At 37.7% G+C, this 16,140-nt stretch overlaps 1 pseudogene; it reads right to left on the reverse strand.

The window, feature by feature from the left end:
* Positions 1-1,204: 1,204 nt before the first annotated feature.
* Positions 1,205-3,130, reverse strand: LOC101330398 (golgin subfamily A member 7 pseudogene; annotated as a pseudogene).
* Between the last annotated feature and the right edge of the window lie 13,010 nt (positions 3,131-16,140).

Here is a 16,140-nt window from a genome sequence, read left to right on the forward strand (position 1 = left end):
TTTAGACGATAGGTATTCAGGTGAAAATTGTAAGCAATTGGAAGTGTCATATCAGATCCAGTGTGATATCTATACTGCATAAAGGTCATATGTAGTTCTAGCAGTAGATGCAGATGAAACCTCAATGCGGGGTTGGAGGGAGAGGAGAGGACTGAGAACAGAATGTCAGGCAACGTCTAGGATGAAGAGGAAGTCTCAGTCCCTCGAAGAGGGATTCTAGGGGCTTAATTAGGAGTAATGAGAGAAATGATTGTCAGTTTGGGGGGATACAAATGAAGCTTGTGGGAGATCAAGGGATCAACAGTTTAAAGGACAGTGACCTTGTTCAGTGAGAGTATAGGGGTACGAAAAAGTAGGGGTATAGAAGTATATGTATATCAGTTGGGAATATTTTAGGAGTTCCAGTGCTTAGAAGTAAAGTAGAAGTTCCAAGTGATGACAGTGACCATCCAAGCAATGACTTTGCTTGTGAGTGGCTGAAGTGACTTTGCTTGTGAGTGCTTGTGACTTTGCTTTTGAGTGACTTTGCTTGTGAGTGCTTGTGAGAGGCCTGGAGATAAAGGCCTGTGATATAGTCTTTTTTGTGTCACAGTTCTTGTAATTGGGACTGTTGAAGTCACCAAGGGTATTGGCAGGAGTTGGAGTGGAGAAGAAAATATGAGTTACATATTGAGTCCATCAGAAGCTTTTTATGGTCAACTAGAGAAAGTAAAAATCCAAACAGTAAACGCAGGGAGTGGCTAACTGTTGCTTTGCAGTTTTAGAAATGTTAAAATTTTTCAGTGACTACTGATTATGACATTTTGTATTAACAAGATTCAATTTTGTCATCTTTTATTTAGGGTTAACCTATTTTTGGATCTGTTTACCAAAGAAGATTATGAAGAGTTTAAAGATGGAACTTTAAATTGAATTATAATTATATGTTAATTTTGATGTGTTTTGTTGGAATTGGAACTTTAATAGTTGAATAGAAAAAACTATGTTCTTTATCAATTAGTAGTGTTTCTTTGCAAATTAATAAAAATTTTAGTTAAATATTGTTATTATATGCATACAAGTGTTATTTTTAGAATTAATACTTATTCCATACTCATTCAAATTAATATTTTACATAAAATTTAAATTAGCATATCAATATAATTGCATGCATTTAAAATTGCCAACTTTTCCCTTTTATTAGTGAGTCTGCATCCACTGCTGGTTTTTTTTTGTTTGTTTAAGAAAAGTTTTACTAATGTGTTAATATTTCAGCAAAGTTATTGCAATGGGTTTAAAAGGCAGACAGACACTATTATAGGCTATAAAGTAACAAGTTTCATACAATTAAAATATTACATAGACCTATGGGATTTACTGAATAACTAACAGACCCATAAAAGAAATTAAATCTGAAATGTTAAATCCAGTATTAGCACCTACAATATCTCTGAAAGTAAAACTTTTAACCGTTTCATTCTCTCCTAGTATATGTCCTAACTTTCTCCCAAATACAGTGCTCTCAAACCCCAAAGATGAAGGGCACAGGAAATCCCAATACTAAGAACACACAGCCAAAAAGAACTAGAAACAGTGACCCAGACTTGAGACTTTTAGTTGGAAATCACTTAACTTACTGAACTTGAACCAATCATAATATTTCTGTGCACTGAATACTGTATATGAGGAAAGTCTAGGAATCATAAGGTTTGCCAGTAGGGATAGTTAAAAATTAGCAATATATAGTATTATCCCTATCAATTTTTTTCTCTTAAGTTATATTTATAACAAAACTATAATTAAAATATTTATTAACACTTGCTTATTCAGGGACACAGCAGGGACATTTGTGTTTGATGGTTTAGCATCCACTTTATTGTGCTTACTTATTTTTATAAGGAACAAGCAACACATACCACATCTTCCCAATATTCAAGGTAATGCAGTAATAACAGAATTCTCAAAAAAAAACCCCAAAAAACAAAAACCTGGAAATTGCATTAAATACTGCTTTAATCAGGAATTGCTATAATAAAACAAGTAACATTATACATTATTTTTCCAATGAGCTTTGGTTTGAGAAATTGAACAGCAGAACTTGATCCTTAAGCTTTGAGTCATGGCAAAACTGGTAATTCTCTGAAATCTGGGAGATGCATTAGCAAAACCAGACACAGCCCACCCTTCACCAAAATCCTGGAGAAAAGCATTTTATGAATTTGGGGGAGTAAGACTGAGCACTGGCTAGTTTACGACTTTGCTGAAGCCCAAGGAATGACGAGAACCACTGGCACTGGTGGCAGGTAAGAAATAAACTGTGTTGGGCTGACCAACTGCATGTTTTATTAATGGCTTTGAATAAAAAAAGTGAAATGCTTCATTGCGTTTTCTCAAAAACTAATCAAAAGATTACAGAGTCCTACACAATTTGGAGACACAAAGTGGATGCTGAGTGACTAGAGGTCGCTCCAGGTGTGGAATTTTACAAAGTCAGTCCTTGGAGTGAATGGCACCGTGGCTCTGGCAGCAGATACGAAGGAATGATGCTCTGGAGAGGAGGTGGGGTACACTCTGCGGTCGGCCGGTGCACAGGTGAGGGTCCCAGCTGGAGGCGGGCCTTTAATCCTATGGTTTATCTTCCACTACTCATGCCTCTGTCTTTATAAATAGTAATTTCAATAACTCGAAGTCCTCTCTCCATGGGATCTGTCAGGAGGAGGCCTTGGGGAGCATAGATCTTCTCATTCTGCTCTTGAATGTATTTGGAGACTTTCTTCAGAACCTTCTGGTAGTGAGTTTCCATGCACAAGAAGATGGTGTACGCTGTTAGACAAGACAGGCAGCCTTCAAGATAGGACTGGCCCCCGAGCTTCTCTGCTTCAGCATAAAGGTTATTTAGAGCTCGAACTGTTTCTTCGAATTGTTGCCTATCAATCCGATTCTCCAGCTCCGCGGGGAACTTTGGCCTGGAACTGGCAGCGGGTGCCACTGCTGTAGTCTCACTGAATGAAAACCTTCCAGGACACTGGCGCCTGCTGCGGCCTCATGGCGAGGACAGGACGGGCCGCGCTCCCGGGCCCGGCCCCGCGCACCCCAGAGCCCCGTTCGGCCCGGGAAACACGAACCCGCCTCCGCTGCCCTCCAGCGGCTGTCGCACCGCCTACACCTCCACTGCTTTATTCATCCCTTCATATAGATTTAATTGTTTTAAGTTAAATTTGGATTCATTTAAATTATTTTTGGCTTCCTCACTTTTTCTAAATTTCTCAATTATGATAAAGACCTACCATTTACATAGCAAACAGTTATTTGGGGCGTTTAATAGTTATTTAAGCCATCTTTTTATCCTAGGGAAAGTTAGTAAATTTATGCAGAGTCTGTATTGTAAAGTGGAGTATTTTAGGGAAATTTCTGGATAAAGATCAGAGGAGACATTCTCCTTTCCAGGCCCTTAATTAAGATACATTATTTTTATATCAGTAAATGAGAGATTCAGAACTCTGAAAATAATTTAGAAGTGTTTTTCAGTGAAGTCCCTTTATATTCTACTCAATATTAGTAGTAATCATCTAGTACCTACATAAGTTCTGCTTTTTGCTGATGCAGTCTCTCTCCCTAAATTGTATCAAAGGCTGGAACTGAAAATGTGGGAGGGAGGAGACAAAAGGTTTTCCCTTAATCAAGCTCCATGTGCACTCCTTGCTTCTTTTCTTGAGGTGAAGGTCCTCTTTTTTTATCCAGGATGATGACAGTGACATCCATTATTTTTGAGGGTACTGAGAGGGTGAGCCTCCTCATTTCTCTTACAATGGCATTACACAGTGGCAGTAATACAGAATTCTCATGAAATGGTACAAGATGTAAGGATTGTAAAATAATTCATAATTTTGTTTCTTCTAGTTATAAGTTAACTACTTCATGAGCCTAGAACAGACTAGGGTTTGTGGTAACATGGTCTTGTGACTGTTTACCAAATCCATCTGTTTCCCGTTGAAGGATACATTGCTTGAGTGAATGGGCCCTGCTTGCCATGCAGTGTCCAAAGGTCCCCCGGCAGCGAGGGTCATGCAACTTCTTTGGAATGCACTGGGCAAATTTTCAGGCTGCTAAATTCTTGGGTAAAGCTTCAAATTTTAGCTTAATACAATTTAAATCATTGTAAAATGAGACATTTACTTGTTTACACTGCAATTTATGCTGCATAAAGTGTTGTGATGAACATGAATGAGGATGTTAGGTTTGCTTCAATGTAAGTTTATATTTATGTGAGTTATACTACTTGACATAGTGAAGTAGTCTGTTTTAATTTATCAAGTGTGTCAATATTTATTAGATTTTAGAAATGAGTCTAATGCTGGATACAAGCTTGGTCTCACTGTTCTAGAACTGTGGAGTAATGAAGACTCTTACTAGAATGAATGTTCTAGATATTTCCTCTAAATCTTTAAATTTTCATTTAATAATGTTTACCTGACTCTTCCTTTCTTCTGCTTGGACCAAAGGCATTTTATTTTTGCCCAATAGTCTAGTATTTGCAACTTCTGTTTTGGAGTCTGCAGTGAGTGTTTCATGCTTAGCTGTGCATGCTGGGGAGGAAAGATATTTTAGTGGTTCAAATTAAGCATTTGGGTGAGTACAGAATAGAGGAGAAACATGTCAGTACTTCAAAATATTATTCAGCCATTTATTCCAGTCATCTGGAGGATTATAGGTGAGCTTTGGAACTATTAGGAAAAATGAATGGGATCTTTTAGCAAAGGAAATAACTAAAATTCAAGACATTTTCCCATCTAGTATAAGCTGAAGAAAGGTTAAAATTTGGGGAAAGTTTTGGGTAACCTAGGAGTCTTTGAGAGTAGGCTTATAATACAATGATGAGAGACTAGTCTTGAGTTGGGGAGCCAGGCCTGTGGGAGTGGAGGTGGAAACACACTAGTGCATCATTAATTAAAGGGAGAATGCTTGGCTGGGAAGTGGTATGCCACTGGAGTAGCATCACAAGTTCCTAAGTCAGGGACCATATATCTATGGCAGCTATGTAAATACGCTTCTCAGATTTCCTACCACATAGGGGGACATAATTGACTGATGGCCCACCTGTACTGCATTGTGCATTGACTATTACATTTGTATGAGGCCCTGCTTCCCAACTAGTTGCTCCTAGCCACTGATTAAGCATGGCAGGGATATTAAGGCAGATACATTTCTGTGAGATGAGCCTCAAAGACTCCCCATTTGCTTCGCTGAAACTTTCTTAGAACCACAGCAGAGAGAGAGTCTAAGACTTTTCCTACCCAACCATCTTTCCTTCCCTCCCTCCCCTGCAGAGATCAGTCCTTCGTCATGCTGGGATGGCTCTCCTAGGCTCCCCTGGCTCTCTCTCTTTTCCCTCCAGGCATTTCTCCAGTAAATACTTGCACATCTAATTCCACCTTGGCATCTGTTTCTGAGAGGACTCAAATGAATGCAAGTGATGTCCGGAGTGGTCTGATAAAGTAGGCAGCAAGATGGGGCACTGGGATGGTATATTCACCATCCGGATGGCAACAAGACACTTTCTGAGTGGTATGTGCAATATGGATAGTCCCTGGCACACGGTGGCGGTCCTATTCTTAAAGATCTCAACTGAGGTCACTTGGAAAAACTTCACAGTGGAGTGGAATATCTTCACAGGTGTGATGATCCAAGCATTTGAAAGATATGGGGCAAGTAATGCCTTCAAACATAGTTTAGTTGTCTGGTTACAGCTATGTTGTATTAACACTCTACAGAGAGGACAGTAAAAAACTGTATGTCCATTAACAAGCAGTTAAAGAATAAATGTGAGGACCAGAGTGTCTCTCTGGTAGTTTATTGAAAGGTCTTTATCTGTTGCAGTGGAAGAGTGGACCTTGTTAAGTGGCAGTTAGAGGGTCTAAGAGCTAAAGTTGAAGAGCTCCAGAGGTGAATAAATGATCTGTTAAGGCAGGTCTGCTATGACAAAGTCAAGGCACAGGTTGGGGAAATCTGAGGCCCTGGAATGTGTAATGGCACTATCTGGATATATTTCCCTGAAGGTGTTGGCTCTGCAGATTCCCCTGAACCCTAGGAATTTGCAAGGTAGTCCACCCTTCCCCTGTGCTGGAAGGTGTTGCAGAAGCCCTTCCCCTTCAAGGCAACAGGTGCCCTCCTCAGGAGCTGCCCTTATCTCCTCTCCTAGCTACTAGGCCATAACTAAGGTTAAATCCTAGGGTAACCCAACTGGAAAAGTGCTAGGCCACATAAGGCAGGAAAGAGATTATATACAGAAAGAACTCTAAGAATTAGCTAGCATGCAGTGTCATGAGAAAGGAGCATACCCCAGAGATTGGATTTTGAGGTGCTTGATCAAAGGGTCTGAAACGTAAGACTATAGATAATAAAGAATCCATAGACATGGAGGAACTTTCTTGGGATACATGGGAAAAGGGGAATACTCAGGATTCTTGGACACAGGTTCTGAGTTTACTTGGATATCTGGAGCCCCAAAGCATCTTCAAGGCACTCTGATTAGAGTGGGGACATCTCAGGACCAGGTGATAAATGGAATCCTGGTTACAGTCTGGCTTACAATGGGCCCACTGGATCTACAAGCTACTCAGGGGTCATTTTCATAGTCCCCAGGAATATACCTGGTATATACCTGGTAGTTGGAGTAATTTCCACATTGGATACTTGTCATTTGGGGTAAGGGTTCTCATAGTGGGGAAGGACAAGTGGAAATGTCTGAAACTTCCCCCTTTTCCCAACCAAGGTATTAAATAAAAAAAAAAAAAAAAACAAGATCACATTCTGTGGGATGCAGGGAGAGTGGCAGAGATTAGCACCACCATTAAAGATCTAAAGGATGCAAGGATGGTGATTCCTATCAGACTTCTGTTAAATATACCACTCTTATCCCTGAAGAAACTAGATGGATCCCGGAGAGTGATCGTAGACTACTGCAGACTTAACCAGTAGCCCTGTTTGCAGCTGCTGTGCTAGATAAATATCATTGGTAGAGCAGGAACATGATGTGTAGCCACTGATGTGGCAAATGCAGTCTTTTCTATCCCAATCAGAGGTCAGAGACAGTTGCATTCACTCAGGGAAGATAGTGTTCATTTAGTTTTGCCTTAGGGCTATGTTAAGTCTCCTGCCTTTCATCATAGTGTAGTCCAAAGAGAGCTGGCCTGCTTGGTCATCCCACAGAACATCACAGTGATCCATTACATTAACAATGCTGATCAGGTAAGTCAAACAATAGATGGCTAGTACTCTGAAAGCCTTGATAATGCACATGTGCTCCAGAGGGTGTGAGGGATAAACTGCAAAGTTTCAAAGACCTGCTTGAATTTTTAGTGAAATCTTAGGATTCCAATGAAGAAAACTTCAGTGACGTTTTTAGGGTCCAGTGGTCAGGAATATGCCAGGATATCCCCTCCAAAGTAAAAAAAAAAAAAAAAAAAATGCATGCATCCTGATTCCCTTACCACAGAAATTGAAGCACATGCATGGTGGACATCTCTGATTCTAGAAAAAAACACATTTCTCACCTAGGAATGTTGAACTGGTCCATTTATTAGGTGACATAGAATGTTGCCAACTTTGAGTGGGACCCAGTGCAGGAAAGAGATCTGCAATAGGACCAGGCTGTGGTGTAAGCAGTCCTGCTGCTTGGCATAAGATTTGGAAGACCCTATGGTGTTGGAGATATCAGTAGTGGGAAAAGATGTAGTGTGAAGCTTATGAAAAGCTTAACATAGGCCCCATAATAGAATTATAAATCATAGTAGAATGATAAATTTATGTCTACATCAAGAAATAAAATGCCTTTTGAGAAACAGCTCCAACATGTTTTGGGGCTCTGGTAGAGACAGATTGCTTGGTCATGAAGTACCAAGTGACTGTGAATCTGAAACTTCACTTTATGAAAAGAATTCTGTTGAACCCATCTAGTCAAGAAATTGAAGTACCTGCAGCAGAGTATCATAAAATGGAAATAGCACATCTGGGAAGGAAGATTAAGCAGGACCAGAGAACACAAACAAGCCACATGAACAGGTAGATCACCTGCATCATTTGTACTAGCTCCCCTCCCCCTGCTTGCACCTATGGCCATATGGGCAGTCTCATACAACCAGTTGAAAGAGCAGGAAAAGTCTGAGCTCTCTTTGGATGGATTGGCTTGATCATGGATGCAAGCCAATATATATGGTGGCAGCATGACAGTCATGTTCCAGAGTGGCCCTGAAAGATACTGGAAAGGGAAAAGAGCAGAGTTGAAAACAACACACCTGATCATCCACTTATTATAGAAGTGACTCACAGTGAGAATCTGTATGAATTCCTGGGCTGTAAGCAAGGGCCTGGCCATCTGATCTGGGGCCTGGTAGGAAAGACTGGGAGATTGGAGACAAGAAGGTCTGGGCTAGAGGCTTATGGTTAGACATATGGGAAGGGGCACAAAGTGTGAAGATTTTTGTATTACATGCTAACACTCACCAGAAAGCATCCATTCTGTGTGTTTGTTGCTTCACAGCAAATTATCCCCAAATTTAGTGGCTTAAAAAGACACACATTTATTATCTCAGAATTTCTATGAACCGGGAATACAGGCACAGCTATACTGAAGGCTCCACTTCATGGTCTCTCTCAAGGCTGCAAAGTATCAGCTCAGCATGTGTGGTCTTATCTGAAGGCTCAACTGGAGAAAGACCTACTTCCAAGTTCTCTCACTGCTTGTTGGCAGCATTTGGTTCCTAGCTGTTAGCTTATGGCCACCCTCAGTTCCTTGCAATGTGGGCCTCTTCAAAATAGTGAAAGTATTGCCATCACTTTTATCAAGTTATATAAGTTTGAAGCAAGTCACTATGTTTCTTCTGTATTCAAGGGCAAGCAATTACATGAGGATGTGAATACCAAAAGTGGAGATCATTAGTGACCACCTTAGAAATGTACCTACCACAGATTTTTATTTATTAACTCTTAAGAAGATTTAGTGGTCTCTTTAGGGTTTTCAATATACACCTTAAATTATTCAGCCTACCTTCAAATAACCTTTTAGAGCAATTAAAAATAATAAAAATGTGAAGTATATATTTACACTCATGCCATTTCTAGTGGTTTTCATTTATTTATGTTTATTCAAGTTTCTGTCTGCTTTCATCCTGACCGAAGAACTTCCTTTAACACTTCCTGTAGTGCATGTCTGATGGTAATGATTACTCTTATTTTTTGTTTTTCTGAAAAAATTCTTTATTTTGTTTTCATTTTTGGTGAATATTTTCCCTGTTTAGAACTCTGGGCTAACTTTTCTTTTTAAGCATTTTATGGATGATACTCCATTACCTTCTAGATTGCATAGTTTCTGATGAGAAATCTGCTGTTTTTCTGTCTTTGTTCCTTTGTGTGTAAAGTTTCTTTTGTCTCTGGCTGCCATCAAGAGTTTCCTTCTATTTTTGGTTTTCAGTGGTTTGAATATGATGTGTCTAGGTTGTGGTAGTTTGTTTTTTCTTTTTATCCTTCTTGGTGTCCTCTTTTTGGATATTTCTTTTGGTGTTAATACTTTTGGGCAATTCTGGTCATTATCTCTTCCATATTTCTTCCATTCCATTCTTTCTTTCTTCTTTTGGTATCCAAATTATACATATTAGACATTTGATATTGTCTCACAGATTGTGGATGCTCTGTGCTATTATTTTTCATTCTTTTGTATCTTTGTTTTTCAGTTTGGGCAATTTCTATTGATTTATTTTCATGTTCATCGATTCTTTCCACCACTGTGTTAAGTCTGCTGACGAGCCTTCAGAAGGCATTCTTCATCTCTGTTACTAGCATTGCACTACATTACTAGCATTACAAATTTTTAATTCCAGCATTTTTTTTATTCCTAGCATTTCCACTTGAAAATGGAAATAAAAACTTACAGTTTTTATTTTTCTGATGAAATTCCTTATCTGGCCAATGCATATTGGCAATCTTTCCCACTAGACACTTTGTTCTATTTATCAGACTTATTTTAAATTCTCTGTCTATTAACTCAAACAACAGCATCACATATGAATCTTTTTCTTTTGATTGCTTTGTGTGTTGAAGTTTTGTCCTTGCTTCCTCATGTGTCTCTTAATTTTTGGATACATCATCAGTGCTTAATTCTTTTGCTTTTAGGGGAGATAGGGAAGAAAGATCTGAACAGGATTTTGTGCCTTTCTTTCAGTGCTGCTATTTTCCTATCCAAGTTCTACACTATAAGGGAGGCTGTCTGGGGTCTCTGTTCTGTCTGAGGTCTTTCTTGTGAGCACCTGGGAAGATATGTGTAGAAGACTTGTGAATAGGTGAAAATTCTCATGTCTGTGGTTCTGGGGGATTCATTCTATACTTTCACACTGGCTCACATTAAGCTTTTAGCAATCCATCAGAATTTTAAGCTGAATTGTTCTTACCAATTTGTACAATGTCTGACATTTACCCTAGGTGAGCAAATGCTAGCACCTTGTTTCTTCTTGGAGGTGCCTGTCTTTCCTTAAATTTCAACTAAATTGTTTGTACTGCTCCCTCAGCAATCTGATGGATTAAAGAAAAACTGTGACTTTGCAGTTACCCAGCTTTCTTTTTGTTATGGTGGGAGTGATGCTCTTTCCAGTTTGGCACATACTAAGCTGAATTCAGAAATTTGGTCCATTTACTCTTAATTGATTATGATTAATTTCATGCTATCATGTCATTATAGCTACTTTGTTCTTGCTTTTTCTACTCAAGATAGCTACATTATAGCTACTTTCTTCTTGCTTTTTCTACTCAAGATAACTATCATACTGAATCCATGCATATGATTTCTTTATTTTGCTTTTTATATAGTTTTATTGCAATTATATGTCTTTTTAAAACTTCATTATAAATCTAGGTGTTTAATTTTCTAATAAGGACATTAGGTTACATATAATCTTTTTAGACTTTTAATATTACATTAATATTACTTTTTAATATTACATTGGTAAAATTTATGCATATTGTTGACTGTCATCATGGTTCATTTGTTTTATTCAGAACTTTCTAAAAGTCAAGTAAAGTGTGGGGAAATATCCACATTCCTGGGAATAACACAATTTGAGCCCAGATTATCCCACTTTTCCTCATGATCATGATAAACTCATTTACCACTTGCTTAATTTGTTTACTTTTATTGATAATAAATGACAATAACCCTAAAAGAGACCTCTGATTCCTATGCTTTTAGAAATCTGATTGCATGTATAAAAACATTTTATATTCCTAGAAAAGTTACAGTATAAAATCAAATTAATATATAGACTCCCAGTTGAAAGACCTGACATGAAATATCCTCATTTACCCTATTCTCTACTTTCTAAGAATCTGAGTATGAGGGAGTTTTTTTCAGATTTCAGGACATGCTCCAATATGATCTCAAATGACTCCATTTAGTTGTCAGTTCTCATGTTGGTCTTTCCATGACCCTAATGTGTCCTTATGGTACCTTATTATTTCAGGAGTCTGGTGAAGTTTAGAGAAATTTTTCAAATAACTGGAAATAGCCTAGTTGACTATGGATGACTCCATTCGTCGCAGTATTTTAATCTATGAATTATGTAAGTTGGTATATTTCAGAGAGGAAATATCCTCTCTGAGCCTGACCTTTTATTTTCTTTTTAAAATATCACCATGAAATGGAATCTTCCGGACATCAAGAGAAAAAGAGACCAACTGAAAACTGAAATTATCTCAACAAAAGGTAATACTAGGTAGTTACCAAACATGTGCTACCCACTCCTGCCTGAAGGTGGGAGTCTTCAATTATATAATGGTCTAGGATAGAACTTGTGGAGGAGTGGTGACATCCAGCCCTAACTTATGTGAGTCAGGTTCCAGTGGGACATTCATTCATTTACTCATTTATTTATGTAATATTTATTGAGTCTATATCATGTTCTAGGCCTGGGGCAACAGAAGTGAATGAAATATGATAAAAATATACTATGGAGAAAAATAAAGGAGATGCAGGTATGTCAAGGGATACAGTGTTAAGTACGGAGGTGAAGAGAAAGCCTCACATAGAAGGTGACATTTAGATAAAAACCTGAAGTTCAGAAGCCAGACGTGCAGAAAGAGCATAGGAACGTTCTGGGTAGAGGCCAATATCCTGAGGCTGGAGAAAAGGAAAGAAAAAAGAAAGAAGAGCTCAGGTAGAGTAAGAAAGATAGAATAGTAGATGAAGTGAGAAGTTAGAGAGTGAGGTGTTCTATTTTGAGGACTTTACTTAGATGGAAAACTACTGGAAGGTTTTGAGCAGGGGATTGACACGAACTGACTAACATTTAACAGAACTACTTTGGCAACTGTTTTGAGAATGAACTGAGAGGAGGCAGGCCTTTCTTACCTTATATGAGTCAGTGGGGGGTAGTTTTTCTCCCATTCTTTAACATGAATGTAAAAAGTAAAGGAAGTAAAATTTCTCTACAAAAAGGAAATTTTCACAGGGAATTTGCAAATATTATAAGCTCTCACTCCTTGGTGGAGATACACAGTCCATTTCCTGGGAAGGGACACTCATATTCTGGTGGTACTTTAAGAACAACAGGTATATGAAAAAACACTAAACATCACTAAGCATCAAGGGAATGCAAATCAAAACTACAATGAGATATCACTTCACACTTGTTAGGATGGCTATTATCAAAAAGACAATAGATAAAAAGTATTGGTAAGTGAGTGGAGAATAGGTAACACTTGTGCATGGTTGATGGGAATGTAAATTGGTCCAACCACAATGGAAAACAGTATGGAGGTACCTAAAAAAATAAAAAATAGAACTACCATATGATCCAGCAATACCATTTCTAGGTATATACCCAAAGGAAATGAAATCAGTGTCTTGAAGTGATATCTGCATTTCCATGTTCACTGCAGATATATATATATATATATATGGAGTCAGCTCCATTTTTCTTTCTCAAGATTGTTTTGGCTACCTGGGGTCTTTTGTGTTTCCATAAGAGTTGTGAAATTTTTTGTTCTAGTTCTATGAAAAATGCCAGTGGTAGTTTGACAGGGATTGCACTCAATCTGTGGATTGCTTTGGGTAGTACAGTCATTTTCACAATGTTGATTCTTCCAATCCAAGGACATGGTATATCTCTCCATCTGTTTTGTATCGTCTTTAATTTCTTTCATCAGTGTCTTATAGTTTTCTGCATACAGGTCTTTTGTCTCCTTAGGTAGGTTTATTCCTAGGTATTTTATTCTTTTTGTTGCAATGGTAAATGGGAGTGTTTCTTTTATTTCTTTCTCAGATTTTTAATCATTAGTGTATAGGAATGCAAGAGATTTCTGTTCATTAATTTTGTATCCTGCTACTTTACCAAATTCATTGATTAGCTGTAGAATTTTTCTGGTAGCATCTTTAGGATACTCTATGTATAGTATCATGTCATCTCCAAACAGTGACAGTTTTACTTCTTCTTTTCCAATATGGATTCCTTTTATTTCTTTTTCTTCTCTGATTGATGTGGCTAAAACTTCCAAAACTATGTTGAATAAGAGTGGTGACAGTGGGCAACCTTGTCTTGTTCCTGATCTTAGAGTAAATGGTTTCAGTTTTTCACCATTTATAACAGTGTTAGCTGTGGGTTTGTCACATATGGCCTTCATTATGCTGAGGTAGCTTCCCTCTATGCCTACTTTCTGGAGGGTTTTTATCATAAATGGGTGTTGAATTTTGTCGACAGATTTTTCTGTACCTATTGAGATTATTGTATGGTTTTTATCCTTCAATTTGTTAATATGGTCTATCACATTGATTGATTTGCGTATATGGAAGAATCCTGCATTCCTGGGATAAACCACACTTGATCATGGTGTATGATCCTTTTAAGGTGCTATTGGGTTCTGTTTGCTAGTATTTTGTTGAAGATTTTTGCGTCTATGTTCTTCAGTGATATTGGCCTGTAGTTTTCTTTCTTTGTGACAACTTTGTCTGGTTTTGGTATCAGGGTGATGGTGGCCTTGTAGAATGAGTTTGGGAGTGTTCCTCCCTATGCTATATTTTGGAAGAATTTGAGAAGGATAGGTGTTAGCTCTTCTCTGAACGTTTGATAGAATTTGCCTGTGAAGCCACCAGGTCCTGGGCTTTTGTTTGTTGGAACACTTTTAATCACAGTTTCAATTTCAGTGCTTGTAATTGTCAGTTTATTATTTTCTATTTCTTCCTGGTTCAGTCTTAGAAGTTTGTGCATTTCTAAGAATTTGTCCATTTCTTCCAGGTTGTCCATTTTATTGGCATATAGCTGCTTGTAGTAATCTCTCATGATCCTTTGTATTTTTGCAGTGTCAGTTGTTACTTCTCCTTTTTCATTTCTAATTTTATTGATTTGAGTCCTGTCCCTCTTTTTCTTGATGAGTCTGGCTAATGGTTTATCAATTTTGTTTATCTTCTCAAAGAACCAGCGTTTAGTTTTATTGATCTTTGCTATTGTTTCCTTCATTTCTTTTTCATTTATTTCTGATGTGATCTTTATGATTTCTTTCCTTCTGCTAACTTTGGGTTGTTTTTGTTCTTCTTTCTCTAATTTTTTAGGTGTAAGCTTCGGCGTTTTATATGACATTTTTCTTGTTTCTTGATGTAGGATTGTATAGCTATAAACTTCCCTGTTAGAACTGCTTTTGCTGCCTCCCATATGTTTTGGGTCGTCGTGTTTTCGTTGACAGTTGTTTCTAGGTATTTTTTGATTTCCTCTTTGATTTCTTCAGTGATCTTCTGGTTATTTAGTAGCATATTGTTTAGCCTCCATATGTTTGTATTTTTTATAGTTCTTTTTCTTGTAATTGATAACTAGTGTCATAGTCTTATGGTCAGAAAAGATACTTGATACAATTTCAGTTTTGTTAAATTTACCAAGGCTTGATTTGTGACCCAAGATACGATCTATCCTGGCGAATATTCCATGAGCACTTGAGAATAAAGTGCATTTTGTTGTTTTTGGATGGAATATCCTATAAATATCAGTCAAATCCATCTTGTCTATTGTGTCATTTAAAGCTTGTGTTTCCTTTATTTATTTCCATTTTGAATGATCTGTCCATTGGTGAAAGAGGGGCGTTATAGTCCCCTACTATGATTGTGTTACTGTCGATTTCCCCTTTTATGGCTGTTAGCATTTACCTTATGTATTGAGGTGTTCCTATGTTGGTGCATAAATATTTACAATTGTTATATCTTCTTCTTGGATTGATTCCTTGATCATTATGTAGTGTCCTTTTTTGTCTCATAATAGTTTTTATTTTAAAGTCTATTTTGTCTGATATGATAATTGCTACTCCAGCTTTCTTCTGATTTCCATTTGCATGGAATATCTTTTTCCATCCCCTCACTTTCAGTCTGTATGTGTCTCTAGGTCTGAAGTGGGTCTCTTGTAGACAGCATATATATGGGTCTTGTTTTTGTATCCATTCAGCCAGCCTGTGTCTTTTAGTTGGAGCATTTAATCCATTTACATTTAAGGTAATTATCAATATGCATGTTCCTATTACCATTTTCTTAATTGTTTTGGGTTTGTTATTGTAGGTCTTTTCCTTCTGTGTTTCCTGCCTAGAGAAGTTCCTTTAGCATTTGTTGTAAAGCTGATTTGGTGGTGCTGAATTCTCTTAACTTTTGCTTGTCTGTAAAGGTTTTAATTTCTCTGTCAAATCTGAATGAGATCCTTGATGGGTAGAGTAATCTTGGTTGTAGGTTTCCCCCTTTCATCACTTTAAATATGTCCTGCCACTCTCTTCTGGCTTGCAGAGTTTCTGCTGAAAGATCAGCTGGTAACCTTATGGGGATTCCCTTGTATGTTATTTGTTGCTTTTCCCTTGCTGCTTTTAATATTCTTTCTTTGTATTTAATTTTTGATAGTTAGATTAATATGTGTCTTGGTGTGTTTCTCCTTGGATTTATCCTGTATGGGACTCTCTGTACTTCCTGGACTTGATTGACTCTTTCCCGTGTTAGGGAAATTTTCAACTATAATCTCTTCAAATACTTTCTCAGTCCCTTTCTTTTTCTTTTCTTCTCCTGGGACCCCTATAAATCGAATGTTGGTGGGTTTAACGTTGTCCCAGAGGTCTCTGAGACTGTCCTCAATTCTTTTCATTCTTTTTCTTTATTCT

The sequence above is a fragment of the Tursiops truncatus genome, chromosome 3, assembly GCF_011762595.2.
Source record: "Tursiops truncatus isolate mTurTru1 chromosome 3, mTurTru1.mat.Y, whole genome shotgun sequence".
Lineage (NCBI taxonomy): Eukaryota > Metazoa > Chordata > Mammalia > Artiodactyla > Delphinidae > Tursiops > Tursiops truncatus.